The sequence below is a fragment of the Lolium perenne genome, chromosome 2 (genome assembly GCF_019359855.2).
Source record: "Lolium perenne isolate Kyuss_39 chromosome 2, Kyuss_2.0, whole genome shotgun sequence".
Classification (NCBI taxonomy): domain Eukaryota; kingdom Viridiplantae; phylum Streptophyta; class Magnoliopsida; order Poales; family Poaceae; genus Lolium; species Lolium perenne.
Window position 1 is genome coordinate 166,297,179 of NC_067245.2, and position 18,028 is coordinate 166,315,206.

Sequence of the window (18,028 nt, forward strand, 5' to 3'; positions counted from 1 at the left end):
GTAGTTGAGTTTTTGACTCTTCTTTCGCCATCTTTCAATTATGTACTTCTCTGGAATTTTCTCGAGCTCAAGGTGCAGCATCACTTTCAGAATATGAGAGCACAAGATCCCATCCTTTTCAAATTTGCAGCAAACACATGAGTATTCTTCAGTCTGTTTGTTCACCAGCACTATGTAGTTTCATTGCCTGTGTTCTTTTATTTCACAATTGCTGGCCTGGAACAAGACAAAAACTTTTTCCTTTTCTTCCTCTCGAATATTTAGCCTTGCAACATCCTTGAGTGTGAACTGGAAATTTCTGAAGATGGTAAGGTTGTATAAGTCATGAGCTTGTCTTTCTATGTAGTACTTTGTCAAGAATCTAGTTGGCCGGACTTTCTTGTTTGCAACCTTGTGGTCCAACTCATCTTCATTTGCATGTATTGTATCCATTATTCGCTGATACTCCCTTAGGAAGCTAGTCATGCTGAATTGTGCGCCAACTCCTTTCTTGAACAAGGCATTCGTTGCTTCACTTCTAGCTGTTGTCTGTATAAATGGAATTTTTTTTTGTTTTGAAGTATACTGGAACAAACTTCTTTCTATTGGTCCACATGTCCTCAAATACTTTCACACCAGAAATATTGTACTTCTCAATCATTTGTGGCCATAGTGTCTCAAATTCTTGTACTGTCAATGAGTTATCTATAATGTCTTGCATATCCTCATACAACCCTTCATTCTCTGCAAATGTTGGTCCATTTCTGTCATCGCAATTCTTCTTCACATGGAACAAACAATTTCTGTGTGTTGCGTTTGGGAAAACCTCTTTTATTGCACTGCCCATTGACCTACACTGATCAGTCATTATTGATTAAGGAGGTATGCCACCCATTGTTGTTAGGAATTGTCTGAATAACCATTCAAATGAGTTTGCTTGTTCGTTTATGATGAATCCGCAAGCAAACAAATATGTTTTCCCATGTGGTGATATTCCAACAAATGCAGCAAATGGTAAATTGTACTTGTTTGTCAAGAACGTAGTGTCAAAGCATATGCAATCTCCATATAGTTGATAGTACTGTCTCGCCCTTGCATCAGACCAGAAAATGCTTTTAACTTTGTTCTCTCCATCTAGATCCAAAGAGTAATAAAAGCCAGGTTCTTCAGCTTGTTTCTTGTTGAACCATGCGAGAACCTCCATGAGATCAGAGTGTTTTAGCTCTCTGATAACTGTTGATGCATAGTTACAGGCTTTGCGCTTGTTGTATGGAAGCTGCTCCATGCCACCTCTCATGTGTGCAAGAACTGAAACAATAAGTCTAGTTGGAATGTTACATTGTTTCATAGTTCTTATTATCGATTTCTCCTCCTTTTTCATGTAGACGTGTGATCGGAAGAACCTACTCCCTGGTTCAAGAGGATGATTGTGCTCAAGTTTCAGGTTTGTTATCTTCCAAATACCATTTTTTTCATTGATTACCATCTCCACCTTGCAATCAGTCCTAACAAACACTGTTGTCTGTCTCTGTGCCACAACCTGTTCATGTTCAGCCTCTGTGTTATGTCCATGTTTACTGCATTTTATCGTTGCCCTTGTTATCTCATTGTTTCTTTTCTTGCTTGTCGTACGGTACACTGACGCCACAGCAATTGAAAAGCCAGCAGCATAAGAATATGTGTTCAAGAACCTGTGAGCATCCTCTCTTGATTTAAATTCCATCCCCTTCTCTGGCTTTAGTTCTTCTGCTAGCGTTGGACTAGTGTTTTGAGTTGGGTGCTCATTGTTTTGATCTGTTGCCGACTCGTCATTCTCTAGGAATATCTCAATATCTTCTTCAGTTATGTATTTGTCTTCTCCCTGTCCTTTTTCATCTGATCTATCTGAATTTCTTTTTCTCGCAGAATCAGCTTCGCCATTGTTATCATTACTTCTGTCCAGATACCATGTGTGGTCGAAGTCCTGCTTATCCCCCTCTCCTTGGTCATCTTCATGAACAACCTAGGAAAGCATTTGTTCCGTTAAATTTAGATATATATATGAAGTACATCCCCGTTGTTTTTTGTTTTTTACCTCGTCAAGTTGCATGTCATTAAAGAAACTTGTCTCCCATGGAATATCTTCAGGCTCCTCATGCTCAGTATTTTTCTGGCCATGTTGATGTGTCGATGTCCCTGAGGTTCTTTCAGCTTGCAAGTGTGCTTCTCCCTGCATGAACATGAAAAATTAGGTAATTTGTAATCTCTTCTGTCATATATTATTTTTCTGAAAATGATATAATTCTCTGTAATTTTTATTACCATACCTGGATATGTGTAGCTGAAGATGAATAGTTCATATCAAGTTCTCCATTTAGTAAAGCCATAAATGAAAAGTTCCCCTGCAAAATTGTAAGTTGTTTTTTTTAATATAATTGTAGTTATTTTCTTCCTTTAATCTGTGGCTATCGCATTCAATGCTTTGTACCTGTATGGCCATTGATTCGTCGAATTGATTTTCACTGTCTGTCATTGTGCTTCCAGCACTAATTACCTGCATGAAATTAATATGTCATCAGTACATGTCAGTATTGTGTGTGTCATACATGCCTAATTTAAATTAACGATGACGCTAAGCAGTTTTCTCTGTCTTTTTCATTGATGAACTGCTTACATCAGTAGCTCAGAATGTATCTCTATTTTTGTTATGTCCTGATTTGTCATCAGTGAACTGCCGAATGCTTTGCACTACATTATCATACACTTCTTTTCTGAGAACTAGATGCCATGTTGGTCTGCTCGTGCGATCGTGCTTATGATTTACTCTGTTCCTTAGTTTTCTGGTTATGCCCTGCTTTAGCACACCTTTTCGCGCCTACAAATGTTTTGTCAAATGTTGATACTATAAATTAAACATCAGCTATGGGCTTGTGCAGTAGTATGGTACCCGTCTTTCTGTTAACTTTATTTGCCACTTGTCATTTTTGGATCCAAATGCTAATATATGATATTATTCTTGTCACTTTCAAGATCCCGTACGTGTTTTTTCCTTCAGTTTATACGCTGTGGCTCTGAGACATGTACATCAAATTAGTCATGTACTTGCTGTTGAATACTAGTGTGCTCTGATACTCATAGATTGAATTAGTCATACAGTTTGGTATTGACTATGCCTGCTCATTCTTGTTGTGATTCTTCATTGTCAGTTTTAGAATTTCTTCAGTAAATTTTCAACCTTTAGTTTATAATTTCTTCAGTCTGTCATTTTGTTCTAGATTCAGATTCAGTTTTTTCAGTTTCTCATCATTACCATGTATTCATTTTTCAGCCATCAGTATGCATTGGCCACCCCCTTGTATTCCTCACTAGCTGGATCTCAGTGTTTCATTACTTGTTTAGTCTCTTAGTAACTAAGTGTTTAGTTTTGGTTGTCCTTGAGTTTTTAAATGCATCATTCTTCATTTTGATTCTTGGTTTTTTCTTCATTAAATAATTCTTCATTAAATAATTCTTCATTTTTTGACAAATTCAATACATTATTTATAGATATGGAGCTTGTCAGTTTTGTTAACTAGCCCTGTCTAGTTTTGTCTATTAGTAATTCTGTCTTCAGTTTTTCAGTTCCTCAGTTTTAATCTCGCAGTTTGTCAGCAAATCAATCTTTCTTCATCCCCAGTTTTAGAATTTCTTTAGTAAATTTTCAACCTTTAGTTTATAATTTCTTCAGTCTGTCATTAAGTTCTAGATTCAGATTCAGTTTATTCAGTTTCTCATCATTACCATGTATTCAGTTTTCAGCCATCAGTCCGCATTGGACACCCACTTGTATTCCTCACTAGCTGGATCTCAGTGTTTCATTATTTGTTTAGTCTCTCAGTAACTAAGTGTTTCAGTCTATTTCAATCTCTCAGTCTGCATTAGAATGTATTCTAATTGCATTCCCAACCAGATTCACTCCGACCAACAGCTGCAGTCGCTCTTCTCCGTCTGTGCGCCACTCTTGGTCTTCTATAAGTATGTTCCAGACTCTCATTTTATGTTTCTTAATTTATCATTTTTTCCTCAGTTATTCAGTTTCTTCTGTCTTCATTATTGACATTTCAGTTTTGTCTCTTAGTAATTCTGTCTTCAGTTTTTCAGTCTCTCAGTTTTAATCTCGCAGTTTGTATAATCTCTCAGTTTTTCAGTTTATTCAGTTTCTCATCATTACCATGTATTCAGTTTTCAGCCATCAGTACGCATTGGCCACCCCCTTGTATTCCTCACTAGCTGGATCTCAGTGTTTCATTACTTGTTTAGTCTCTCAGTAACTAAGTGTTTCAGTTTATTTCAATCTGCCAGTCTGCATTCCCATCATTGCCTCCGCTCCTCAGTTTTGAATGTATTCTATTTGCATTCCCAACCAGATTCACTCCGACCTACAGCTGCAGTCGCTCTTCTCCGTCTGTGCGCCACTCTAGCTGCTGTACGAATCAGACACCAATCAGACACCAGCAGTAGCCGCTGCACTCCTCAAGGTAGCTCTCTCTCCGATGCTCTCTGCCTATGTTTATGTCTCTCTCTATATGTATTATGTATAGGTTTAGGGATTTACACTTACCCAAAACCCAGATAGTATTGATCCACACTGGCGGTCGTTATAATGAAAAATCCTACCACTGTACGTCTTATAAGTAGAATCAGAGATAATCTGTCAGTATTTCTAGTCCCTTAGTTTCTGAGTCTCTCATTTTTCTTCAGTAAAAACCTCTCAGTTTCAGTTTCTCAGTTTCTCGAGTCACTTGTATAGTATGTTAGTAACACATTTTTCAGTTATTTTCTTAAGTTACTAAGTTTTTCCTAGACATCCTGAAGTTGGCCCTGTCACTTTTATCCGTCCGACACAAATAAGGCAACAATGTACAACAGCCTCTACAGTCCTCCTCAAGGTCCTCTATCTCTGATTCTATTTCTTAGTTATTGGAGAAAGCCAAGGGTGTCCATCTTACAATTCAACGCTGTATTCCTAGTTGTAATTTTGTAACCTGACCTAGTTGCTACACTCTGGATGTTTCTGTATCACATGCCAACATGAGCCAATGACCTAGTCGAATAAATAAGGTATTCTAGTCTTATTATGTTACTACAGCCGCATTTGTTCGTCTCCGTCAGTCTATTAGTTTTTCAGTTCTGTCATTGTTTAAGTTTCTCATATTACTGAAACATTCTTTCGGTCCCTCAGCTTTCATTCAATGTGACAGGGAGAGCACCGATCGGGAGAGTCGTGACTCGCATTCTCCCCCGTCCAATGGGAAGAGGTAACTTGCAAGGTTAATTGTACTGTAAGGAAGTTACATGTTCACAGTTTTCTCAGTTTTGCATTCTGTTTTAACCCATGTTTTTCCTCGCTGACCAGAACCACTCCAACCCACAGCCATAGCCACTCACCACCGTCCGCCATGAATCAGGTGCTAACACTCTGATCTACTGTCTCAGTTTTTCGTAAACGTTTGTGCGCTCCTACTGTAGGCCATCATCCCATGGTTTTTAGTCCCTTAAACTAAATTTAAAAGTACCTATCCATGTTTCCCATGTAATCCTTGCCGACAGTATCCATTACAGACCTACAGCTACCAACATCAGCTGAGAATGTTTGTCTCATTATTTTCATTGTTCATTTCTTTCTTCATGCAATTGGCTATAAGATTGCATTCTTTTTAACCTATGTGTTTTTCTATGTGTCAAATGTAAAACTATCTGTCCCTAGTTGCTCAACATGAGCCAATGCACTAGTCGATGATCAGAAAAGGCAGTTTAGTGTCCTAGTTCATTATTTCCCTATTCTTGGTATCAGGATGTTGTCAAAGCACATGTAGATACACCTTGCACTCAGTTCCAGGTAGTAATTTGAGTGTTTGTTTGTGTCATAGGTTGTGGGGGTTTGCAGGAGGAAGCAAAAACTTGAACGGGATGGCAGAGCTAATTTTCCGGGCGAGCGGGTTTGTTCCTGAGGATGAAGTGTTACAGAAGATACTGGGATCAATGAACTAACCTGGGAGTGTAGTGGATCTTCAAGTCCAGGTAGGATTTCTTGCAGTTTTCCTTCCCTTTTCTTCTCCCCTGGTGCTTGTTCATCATTCTCCTCCATTTTTTATCTCCTGCTAGCCTATTCCCGATCTGAATCTTGAGAGAGATTTTCTTGATGGAGTGGTTGGAGTCAGGTAGATCTCACGTGTCGACCTTTTTCTTGCTGGAGAAGAATCTGTCGTACCTGTGTGTGTTTGCTGGGCTGTGACGTTCTGGTTAGGTCCCTGCTATATGGGCTTCTGTTTTTTTACTAAGTTTTGTTATATGGGCTGGATGTGGTTGGTGAAAAATGTGTCTGTTTTGTAATACATGGGCTTCTGTTTTTTCCCCTGCTATATATGGGTTTCTGAAATCTGTTTCGGACTGAATGGGCTGACAACTGAAAAATGTGTCTATTTTGTAATACTGAAACATACAGTTTTATCATTTAACTGAATTGTCAGTTTTTGTTTGAAACAGATATTTTTGTCTGCCAGCTGTCATCATTTGAATGGTCCTATAAATGTGTCTGTTCCCCAATTGAAAAACAGCCGCCTGCTAGATAGTCACTCCCTTTATCTTTGTACCTCATTTTACTATTGCACAACTACTATTAAAATCGTGACCCTGGCCTATCTCCAACCATTAATGCACAACCAAACAAAGAAAACATTTGGTTCACCAAACAACAGCTAAACAACGAGTCAAGATCTTCTTCAAGTGATCTTACACCAAAAATATCATTCTTCCCAATGATTCGGTAAACCTAGGTCTCTAGGGAAAAAGCGACAAGTACTACAATCTGATAATCCAGGTCGGATGTATCACTCACTCTCTCCAACTTCTCCCCCACACACTCTCCACCCCGCGACTACACCACCACGCTCCATTCCATAACCCGCATCGTTGTCCTTGCCCACCCGCACCGCTGCCTCCATCTGCACCATCGTCCATCCGCCGTGTGTCGTCTTGGTCTGGCCCGTGCCGGCACCATCCTCACTGCACCACTGCCTCGGTCCGCCACACCAGCTGCCTTGGTGAATGTCGTGCGGCCACCGCCTTCTCAAATTTTTGTGTAGATAATTTGTTAGTTACGTTAGTGCAGTTGTTGGATAGTGTTAATTTTAATGCAGTGTGTAGATAATTTGTCAAAGAAAATAGTGTAGTTGTTAGTGATGTTAGTGTAGTGTCGTGTAATTTGTTTGAGAAAAGTACTCTAGTTCTTAGATTTGGCTCCTAAAAATTGTGAGTGTAGTATAAATAAAATTGGTAGTTTATTTATTAAGTTGATTTATCCGTGTTGTTAGTTCCGTGCTAGAGCGGATGTGTAAGTTCCGTGGTGTGCACAAGAAGAACACAAGAAAACCATGTGTGTGTGGGGGGGGGAGGCAATCATGATCAATAAAGAAAAGCATCATCTTCGCACGTGGTCGGATGTAGAAGTGCGACATGCGCCTATGAATGTATGGCGGTGAAACACTTGAGTGATAAGGAAATTCTCAACTTCCCCGATGAGCGACGTGTCATGCACTTACTCGCGCTATCATGGATGAGGATGGACACCAAGGTCGAGGAGGAGGGAGCACCGTCGGGCCGAGGCATAACTCTTCGACCAAGAGGTGAAGCACATCGTCAAGTCGGAGCCTGGCATGCTGGAGGAAAACCACCGGGTGCTCTCCTCTGGCGTGGGCACCTTTGGCGTAGGCCTAGTGTGGGCTAGCAGCACGAACAGGAGGTCGTCCCAGCAAGACGATGATATTTTCAGTGTTAGCGATGCAGACTGCATCGACAATGATTTGCATGGAGGCATTGACAGGAAAGGGTGCGCGGTAGAGCCTGAAGATTGACTAAGTGGCCTGGTTTTTGATGTTTCGATTCTCCTATCATACTATGATCATGTTGGAACTACTTCATGTATCTTGTTTAGATTGTCTTATCATACCATGCAACTATCAATCCTAGAATGGTCCTGTTGGAACTACTTCAGGTATCTTTGTTTCGTACTATGCTAGTTGTTGATTGGTAGGGGTACATGTTGGAGATATGCCCAAGAGGCAATAATAAAATGGTTATTATTATATCTTTGTGTTTATGATAAATGTTTGCATCCCATGCTATAATTGTATTAACCGGAAACATGAATACTTGTGTGTTTTGTAAACATAAAAGAGTCCCTAGTAAGTCTCCTGTTAAACTAGCTTGTTGATTAATAGATGATCATGGTTTTCTGATCATGAACATTGGATGTTGTTAATAACAAGATTATATCATTAGGAGAATGATGTGATGGACAAACACCCATAATAAGCATAGCATAAGATCAAGTCATTAAGTTTGTCTTGCTATAAGCTTTCAATACATAGTAACCTAATCCTCCGACCATGAAATTGTGTTAATCACTTACACCGGATAGATGCTTTGATGATATCAAACGCCACTTCGTAAATGGGTGGTTATAAAGATGTCATTAAGTATTCTGAAAGTATGAGTTGAAGCGCATGGATCATGAGTGAGATTTGTCCATCCTTATGACGGATAGATATACTCTGGGCCCTCTCAGTGGAATGCCATCTAATTAGCTTCCAAAAATGTGACTAGGTCACAGGGGATGTCATATCACGGTACGAGTAAAGAGTACTTATCGATGACGAGGTTGAACTAAGTATGGAGATACCGATGATCAAACCTCGGATAAGTAAAGTATCGCGCGACAAAGGGAATCAGTATCATATGTTAATGGTTTTTTCGATCACGAAGTCATTGATACGTCTCAAACGTATCTATAATTTCTTATGTTCCATGCTACTTTTATGATGATACTCACATGTTTTATACACACTTTATGTCATTATTATGCATTTTCCGACACTAACCTATTGACGAGATGCCGAAGAGCCAGTTGCTATTTTCTGCTGTTTTTGGTTTCAGAAATCCTACAAATGAAATATTCTCGGAATTGGACGAAATCAACGCCCAGGGTCTTATTTTTCCACGAAGCTTCCAGAAGACCGAAGGGGATACGAAGTGGGGCCACGAGGCGCCGCCACGCTAGGGCCGCGTGGCCTAAGGGGGGCCCGCGCCGCCCTAGTGTGTGGGCCCCTCGTCAGCCCTCCAACGCTGCCCTTCCGCCTACTTAAAGCCTTTGTCGCGAAAACCCCAGTACCGAGAGCCACGATACGGAAAACCTTCCAGAGACGCCGCCGCCGCCAATCCCATCTCGGGGGATTCAGGAGATCGCCTCCGGCACCCTGCCGAAGAGGGGAATCATCTCCCGGAGGACTCTTCATCACCATGATCGCCTCCGGATTGATGTGTGAGTAGTTCACCCCTGGACTATGGGTCCATAGTAGTAGCTAGATGGTTGTCTTCTCCTCATTGTGCCATCATGTTAGATCTTGTGAGCTGCCTATCATGATCAAGATCATCTATTTGTAATGCTACATGTTGTGTTTGTTGGGATCCGATGAATATGGAATACAATGTTATGTTGATTATCAATCTATCATATATGTGTTGTTTATGATCTTGCATGCTCTCCGTTGCTAGTAGAGGCTCTGGCCAAGTTGATACTTGTAACTCCAAGAGGGAGTATTTATGCTCGATAGTGGGTTCATGCCTCCATTAAATGCAGGACGATGTGAGAAAGTTCTAAGGTTGTGGATGTGCTGTTGCCACTATGGATAAAACATCAATGCTTTGTCTAAGGATATTTGTGTTGATTACATTACGCACCATACTTAATGCAATTGTCTGTTGTTTGCAGCTTAATACTAGAAGGGGTGCGGATGCTAACCTGAAGGTGGACTTTTTAGGCATAGATGCATGCTGGATAGCGGTCTATGTACTTTGTCGTAATGCCCCAATTGAATTTCACACTACTCATCATGATATGTATGTGCATTGTTATGCCCTCTCTATTTGTCAATTGCTCAACTGTAATTTGTTCACCCAACATGCTATTTCTTATTGGAGAGACACCACTAGTGAACTGTGGACCCCGGTCCATTCTTTTACATCTGAATACAATCTACTGCAAACATTGTTCTTTACTGTTCTTCGCATACAAACATCATTTTCCACACTATACATTTAATCCTTTGTTTACAGCAAGCCGGTGAGATTGACAACCTCACTGTTAAGTTGGGGCAAAGTATTTGGATTGTGTTGTGCAGGTTCCACTTTGGCACCGGAATCCCTGGTGTTGCGCCGCACTACACTCCGCCACCAACAACCTTCACGTGCTCCTTGACTCCTACTGGTTCGATAACCTTGGTTTCTTACTAAGGGAAAACTTGCTGTTGTACGCATCACACCTTCCTCTTGGGGTTCCCAATGGACGTGTGCTTTACGCGTCATCAAGATAGTTTTCTGGCGCCGTTGCCGGGGAGATCAAGACACGCTGCAAGGGGAGTCTTCCACTTCCAATTTCTTTACTTTGTTTTTGTCTTGCTTTACTTTATTTTATTTACTGCTTTGTTTGTTCTCTATATCAATAATACAAAAAAATTTACTTGCTTTACTTTATTTACTATCTTGTTTGCGTTCTCTATATTAAAAACACAAAAAAATTAGTTACTTGCATTTACTTTATTTACCTTTTGTTTATTTCATCATGTTTTCTCCTAAGTTTACTCTGAAAGACATACCGGTAGGACAAGGGTCTATCATTGGAAGAGATAATATAGAAGAATTCTTTACTCATGTTAGTACCGTTGACGATTTTGAAGATAGACACTTGGGAGAACTTGCTCCTACTTATGAAATTGCTGCTGCTTCTTTAGTACACATGTTGGAAGCTAGATTTGTTAATCTCAACCCTATAATGCAACATATGTTTCTTACACTAGGTGATATGGAAGAAGGAGAAAAGAAAGATTTTGTTTTAGAAACCCTTCTCAAAGAATTTGGTGATGTAGCTAGAGAAGCTAGAAAAATCTTTATTAAATATAAGATGCTTGTCTTTTATACCAATTTTGCAAATACCCTTGAAAAGATGGAAAAAGATAGATTAAAGTACACTAATAAAGTTAATTGTGAGGGGGAAATTAAAACATCAATACCTTGCAAGCTCTTAGGAATGTGCGAGGCACTAGATAAGAATTTTGATTGGATTGTTCCTGAAAATTTGTTTGATGAGAATAGCGAGCCTAAGAGTAATGAAAAAGGAGCCTCTGAAACTTACATAGATAAGATACAATACATAGTTGAGAAAACTCCAAACCCCTCTGTTAATGCTTCATCCCTTGATAACACTTGATTCACACTTTCTGCGCCTAGCTGAAAGGCGTTAAAGAAAAGCGCTTATGTGAGACAACCCATTATTTTACTTATGCACTTTTATTTTATATTTGAGTCTTGAAAGTTGTTACTACTGTAGCAACCTCTCCTTATCTTTATTTTCTTGCATTGTTGTGCCAAGTAAAGTCTTTGGTAGTAAAGATGATAGTTGATTTGGATTACTGTGCAGAAAAAAAATTTCTTACTGTCACGAAATTGAGCCGCCCCATCTGTAGGTAACTCAGAAAAATCTTCAAATTTACGTGCGTGATCCTCATATATGTACGCAACTTTCATTCAATTTGATAATTTTCATCTGAGCAAGTTAAATGCCCCAGAAAAATTCGTCTTTACGGACTGTTCTGTTTTGACAGATTCTGCCTTTTATTTCGCATTGCCTGTTTTGCTATGTTTGATGGATTTCTTTGTTCCATTAACTTTCAGTAGCTTTGTGCAATGTCCAGAAGTGTTAAGAATGATTATGTCACCTCTGAATATGTGAATTTTTTATTATGCACTAACCCTCTAATGAGTTTGTTTTGAGTTTGGTGTGGAGGAAGTTTTCAAGGATCAAGAGAGGAGGATGATACAATAGGATCAAGGAGAGTGAAAACTCTAAGCTTGGGGATGCCCCCGTGGTTCATCCCTGCATATTTCAAGAAGACTCAAGCATCTAAGCTTGGGGATGCCCAAGGCATCCCCTTCTTCATCGACAAATTATCAGGTCACCTCTAGTGAAACTATATTTTTATTCCGTCACATCTTATGTGCTTTACTTGGAGCGTCTGTTTTTTTTGTTTTTGTTTTTGTTTGAATAAAATCGGATCCTAGCATTCTTTGTTTGGGAGAGAGACACACTCCGCTATTGCATATGAACACATGTGTTCTTAGCTTTACTCTTAATGTTCATAGCGAAGGTTGAAACTGCTTCGTTCATTGTTATATGGTTGGAAACAGAAAATGCTACATGTGGTAATTGGTATAATGTCTTGAATAATTTGATACTTGGCAATTGTTGTGCTCAAATAGATCATGTTTAAGCTCTTGAATCATGTACTTTGCACCTATTAATGAAGAAATACCGTAGAGCTTGTTGACATTTGGTTTGCATGATTGGTCTCTCTAAAGTCTAGATAATTTCTGGTGAGGGTTTGAACAACAAGGAAGACAGTGTAGAGTCTAATAATGCTTGCAATATGTTCTTATGTAAGTTTTGCTGTACCGGTTCATAATTGTGTTTGCTTCAAACAACCTTGCTAGCTTAAGCCTTGTACTGAGAGGGAATACTTCTCGTGCATCCAAAATCCTTGAGCCAAAAACTATGCCATTTGTGTCCACCATACCTACCTACTACATGGTATTTTTCTGCCATTCCAAGTAAATACTTCATGTGCTACCTTTAAACAATTCAAAAGTTATTATCTCTTATTTGTGTCAATGTTTTATAGCTCATGAGGAAGTATGTGGTGTTTTATCTTTCAATCTTGTTGGGCAGACTTTCACCAATGGACTAGTGGCTTCATCCGCTTATCCAATAATTTTGCAAAAAGAGCTGGCGCGGGGTTCCCAGCCCCCAATTAATTAACTTTCATTAATAATTCTCTTCACATGTTTTGCTCTGATTCATCAGTAAGCAACTTAATTTTGCAAATAGACACTCCTCCATGGTATGAGATTGTTGGAAGGCACCTGAGGATTCGGTTAGCCATGGCTTGAGAAAGGAAAAGGTTGGGAGGAGTGTCATCCAAAAATAAATAAACTAAACTAAAGTACATGTGTAAACAAAAGAGAAGAGGGATGATCTACCTTACTGGTAGAAATAACGTCCTTCATGGGAGCCGCTCTTTGAAAGTCTGTTTGGCAAGGGGGTTAGGGTGCCCACTACCATTCGTTGACAACAACAAACACCTGTAACATCCCAAATTTCAATAAAAACAAAGTTAGAAGAATTTCAGAGAGCAAAATTTCAAACCAACAAAAACTTTTAAATTGCATATAGTGCCATGCATAGGACTTGTGCATTTTAGTGATATGCCATGATGATTGTTATTATGTGTATGTGCTACACTCTAAAACCCTAATGTGATCATGTGAAGATCACCAACCAAATAAATCAAAAAGAGAAAGAAATCAAATAAAAGAAAAACCCTAAAACCCTCACATATGGCTTATGCCATTTTTATAAAATTTGACCCTAGACCATTTTGGTTTTCACCATTAGTTGAATAATGTTACTAAACACTTATTACAACTTTTGGAAACAAAGAAACACAAATCAAATGAATTTCAAACACAAAATTGGATCATATGATAATAGTCAAATCTGCCATTTTTAGTCTGATCACTACTTTGGGCCCTTGCAATTCAAATTTCCCAAACTAAACTTTGTCAACTCTTTGCACCTCATCCAAGAGCACATCAAGGTGAACACTTTTTTGTAAAGACCACCATGCCAAATTCTTTTTAAATCAAATACTATGCTCATCCAAAGTTGCAACTTTTTATTAAGTGGAACATTCTCACACTTAGCAATTTTTGCATTTCTTTAAATTTGACAAATCCACCACCACCTCTCATCTTCTCTGGTCATTTACAACTTAACTAAACACACACAATTCAAATCTTGCCACCTTTTGAACCCATTCGAATTTGGACAAATTTACAAATTTCAAATATGGAACTATTTGACACTATTTCAAATAGTGTCCTATCTAACCCTAACCTGCCCTAAACCTCTCTACTTGGTCCCCTTGTCCCCTCTCACACTCAATGCCTCATAGTAACCCTAAGGAGAGAGGCTAGCAAGCATGTGCATGGCCATGCCGGCCATGTCACCACCTTGCCGCACCACCTCCTCTCCCCTTCCTCTCCTGCCCTGGCCACCGTGCCAAAACGCGCCACCGCACCACCCTAGCACCGCCTACACTCGCTGTTGTCGAAGCAGAAGCAGCAGCTTGCCGGAGATCACGCGCCCAGATCGACCCCGCATGCCGCTCGCGTCGCAGCAGTGCACGCCACAGACCACCTCTGGCCACGCGCCACCCCACTGTCTCCCTCTCGCTCTGGCCCCGCTAGCAACGCGTTGAGCCTCGCTGCGCCACCACGACACCACCAGACACGCGCGGAACCAAGACCCTGGACCGCCGCCGCCGGAGACGACGACACGATCCCGCGAACGCCGCCGGCAGACACGGAAGCAATGCGAGCGCCACAGACGCCGCCCGACCGTGCCGTCACTGCCATTAGCTTTGCCTGGACTCGTAGACCACTGCTGCACCCTCGCCTAGCCCAACCGCTCGCCGGAATCACTGTGTGCATGTCGACCTCAACCCTGCCCCGCAGCACCCTCGCCCATCTATAAATAGAGCGTTCCCTGGACCCCATTGAGCACACCACCTCGCTTCCCATCCTCCACTGCCTCTCCTCAACCCATTAGCTACCTCGATCATCGCCGGAGACGCCGCAATCGCAAGCTCGGAGCCGCGGAAGCCCTGGAGGAATTGCCGTCGATTGGAGCCGCCTCGAGTGACGCCACTGCTACAGGCTGCTTCCCCTTCATCGACAACCTCGCCTCGACCACCGCCGCCGCTCGCCGGACCACTGGTTAGCCCTCCGACCCCCTAGGTCCACCGCCAGAGACGCGGGTTCTCGTCGGAGAAGACGATGAACCTCGCCTGTCCGATCTGGATCTAATCCAACGCACCGCGTTAGCTCATACCGTTTCGGGTTTTATAACTCACTGACGGGTGGCCCCCACACTGTCAGCAAGCCCACGTGCACTGGATGCGTTGCTGGGCCGAATTTCTTTAATTCAAACCGTTTCGGCCCAGTTTCGTTTCCCGCCAGCCCAATAATTCAAATCCAGTTTTAGTTCAATTCAAACAAATTCAATACTGAACCCAACTTTGAAAATTCATAGAATCTGTTTGGCTTGGCCAAATTTAACAAATTTGATATTGTTGTAAAGCTAGTAAAAAGTTCTAAAATATGCCACTGGTCCCACCTCAAGATTATTTGTAGAATTAATCTTATAAAAAGAAGAAAGCAGGGACATTTCCATATTCAAATAATTATTAAAAATCCACCAAAATAGATATTAAGTTAATTCCAACTCCAAGAGCTCACATTTGACTTACACTAATTGTTTCTGCAAGAAAATGGTGTGGTCACTTTGCATGATCATGCCCTAGTTTAATTAATGGACAATAGGGCTAGTTTATGTAAGTGATATTGTCCAAAACTATTATGCAAACCATATGAAGTATTTTACTTCATTTAAATCTTGTCCCAAATGAATTCATGAGATGTTTGAACCCCTGGTCAAACACTCTTATATGAAATACTTGGAGATTTAAATCATTGTATAAGTATTAAATGATATGAGGTGGTCTACCTCATTTAAATTATTTTCTCAAGTGATGATAATGAATGTTGACTTAGGTCAATATAAATTCATGTATGATTATTTGAGAAATTAAATCTTAAGAAGATTTCAATGAGAGGAAATTATTTCTCAAGAACCCTATGGAAACTATCATTTACATATTAAATAAGAGGAAATTATTTCTCCCCAAGCAACACCACCAATGCACCCAAATTGTATTAATTCTGTGCTTAGAATAGTTTGTGTGAATCTGTGTGATGTTTGGAATAGCCATTGAATTAGTGAGTGATTATACTCATATTTAAATTTAGACGCTAGCACCGGAGAATACCCGGAGGAAGAAGGTTGCTACCAAGAAGAGGAGGAGGAGAACTTTGAGAACTACCAAGGCAAACTAATATTCTTGCAAAGTGCAAAGCCCCTTTGGGGCAAGGCACCATTAGTATTACCTTTTCTTACCATAAGCCTATCCCAAGTTTATACATTACAAGTTTTACTTGTTGTTTTCCAAGAGTTACTTTTATAGTTAACTTTGGTCAAAGTGAAAGAAGTTTACTAGAGTAGTAAAGTTAGTCTCAATCAGGCAAAGCAAGATAGCACCCCTCATGATTTAGAGCTAGTGCTAATGATTAAAACTTGACTACTCTAGATGGGAACATGTGACTTTGAAATGAATTTGAAACATTGGAATGATGAATCATTTCATTGAATGAATTTGGAAGGTGAATATGAACAAGAGAAGATGGTGATTTTTGATAAAACTGATATTGGTTTGAATGCGATACCTTTCCAATATTGAGTACCCCCACAATACCTGATTATGGGTAGGGCTTAACTGGAAGTTTATGTATCTTAGTATGGGTTCCCTCTGAACACACGTCATAGGGGTTATGCCGAGGCTGCCTCCGTTGTTGAGAAATGATGTGAATTGAGGTGAATTGTACGACCAAGCCCTGTGCATTTCCCAGGTTGACAGTTGGTCTTCACTGGGAGGCCAAGCTCATGGGGAGAGGTGCTCATACTAGGATTTATAAGTGAAAGGTTATGGTTGATGATCCGCGTACTGTGTTACGATGATTCGGGGTAATCCCAACGGATGAAATCAAATGTTGTGGCACAAGTGTGCAACCTCTGCAGAGTGTAAATCTATTCGAATAGCCGTGTCCACGGTTATGGACGGTTGGGAAGGCCATACAGTTTCCGATATCAAATTCTTGAAAATGATGTTGAAATGAAATGGGTGAAATGACTTGTGAAGTGGTGAATTGAATTGAAATCACCACTTGAATGGTGGGAATGACACTAATGTTCCCACTGGAGTTAGTTAGTACATGAATAAGGTTTTATTCAAGTACTTGTGAACTAAAATTGGCTTTATGCAGATAAACTAGAGCTTAGCAAACCTTACTAGAAATGTCTAGCACTTACACTAGTATTAGTTTGCGAGTACTTGAAGTACTCACGGCTTTGTCCCTGGCTATTCAAATGGCCAGAGTATGAAGATGAACAAGGAGATGACCAGCAGGACGCCTACGACAACTAGGAGTCTTCCAACGTCAAGCGTTGGCCTGTGGACTAGAGTCCTTGTATCTTACGCTTCCGCTATGAACTTGTGTTTGTTCGTTGATCAATAGATCAACTATTCGTGTAATATGGATGATGTGATTCCAATTGTAAGACATTATGGTTTGTAATGAATGATGACTGTGATACTTAACTATTATGCCTCGCAACAACAATATTCCTGGGATTGCGATGTATGACATAATAGGCATCTGGACTTAAAAATCCGGGTGTTGACAAGTTGGTATCAGATCCATTGTATGACCTTAGAATACCTTAGTTAGAATGGGCGTTCTGAAAAACTTAACTTTGAAACCAAATGAAGAGAATATTTGTGAAAATTTACTTACACTCTTGTCTTGAGACTTTTCCAAAATTTGATGAATCATGTTCGATCTTATTTGAATCTACTTAAAATTTTGCCACACTTGTTCACTCTCTAACTTACTCATCCAATTCTCTTTCAGATGGAGCCGAATGAACCCATCAACACCAAGTTTTACCAGCTTGGGAACGGAGGGAGCTTGATCTTCGAGCACGACCTCAACGCCCTTTCGGACTTCCTCGAGCGCCCGCACCCTGAGTTCCACGGGATTCAGGTGGACGACACTCCTGGAGGAGAGTTGCAGTGGATCATCACCGCCGACTTGAGGGGCAAGATGGAGCCTCCCACCTCGGAGAGGATCCTCTTCTCCTTCCGCGAGAGCAACTGGCTCGACGGACTCGCACGTGGCCTTCAGGAGGCACTTGCGCGCCTCTGTGGACAGAACGTGGTGCGCATCCTCGCTTCGCGCATCTCGT

General features: G+C 40.6%; 1 long non-coding RNA gene across 1 annotated transcript; it reads right to left on the reverse strand.

Annotated features, from left to right (window-relative positions):
• Nucleotides 1-1,025: 1,025 nt before the first annotated feature.
• Nucleotides 1,026-2,515, reverse strand: LOC127330255 (uncharacterized). The gene is made up of 3 exons (XR_011751001.1): nucleotides 2,447-2,515; nucleotides 2,286-2,360; nucleotides 1,026-2,188 (listed from the first exon to the last, which is right to left on the reverse strand). It is a non-coding gene; the product is annotated as an uncharacterized lncRNA (long non-coding RNA).
• Between the last annotated feature and the right edge of the window lie 15,513 nt (nucleotides 2,516-18,028).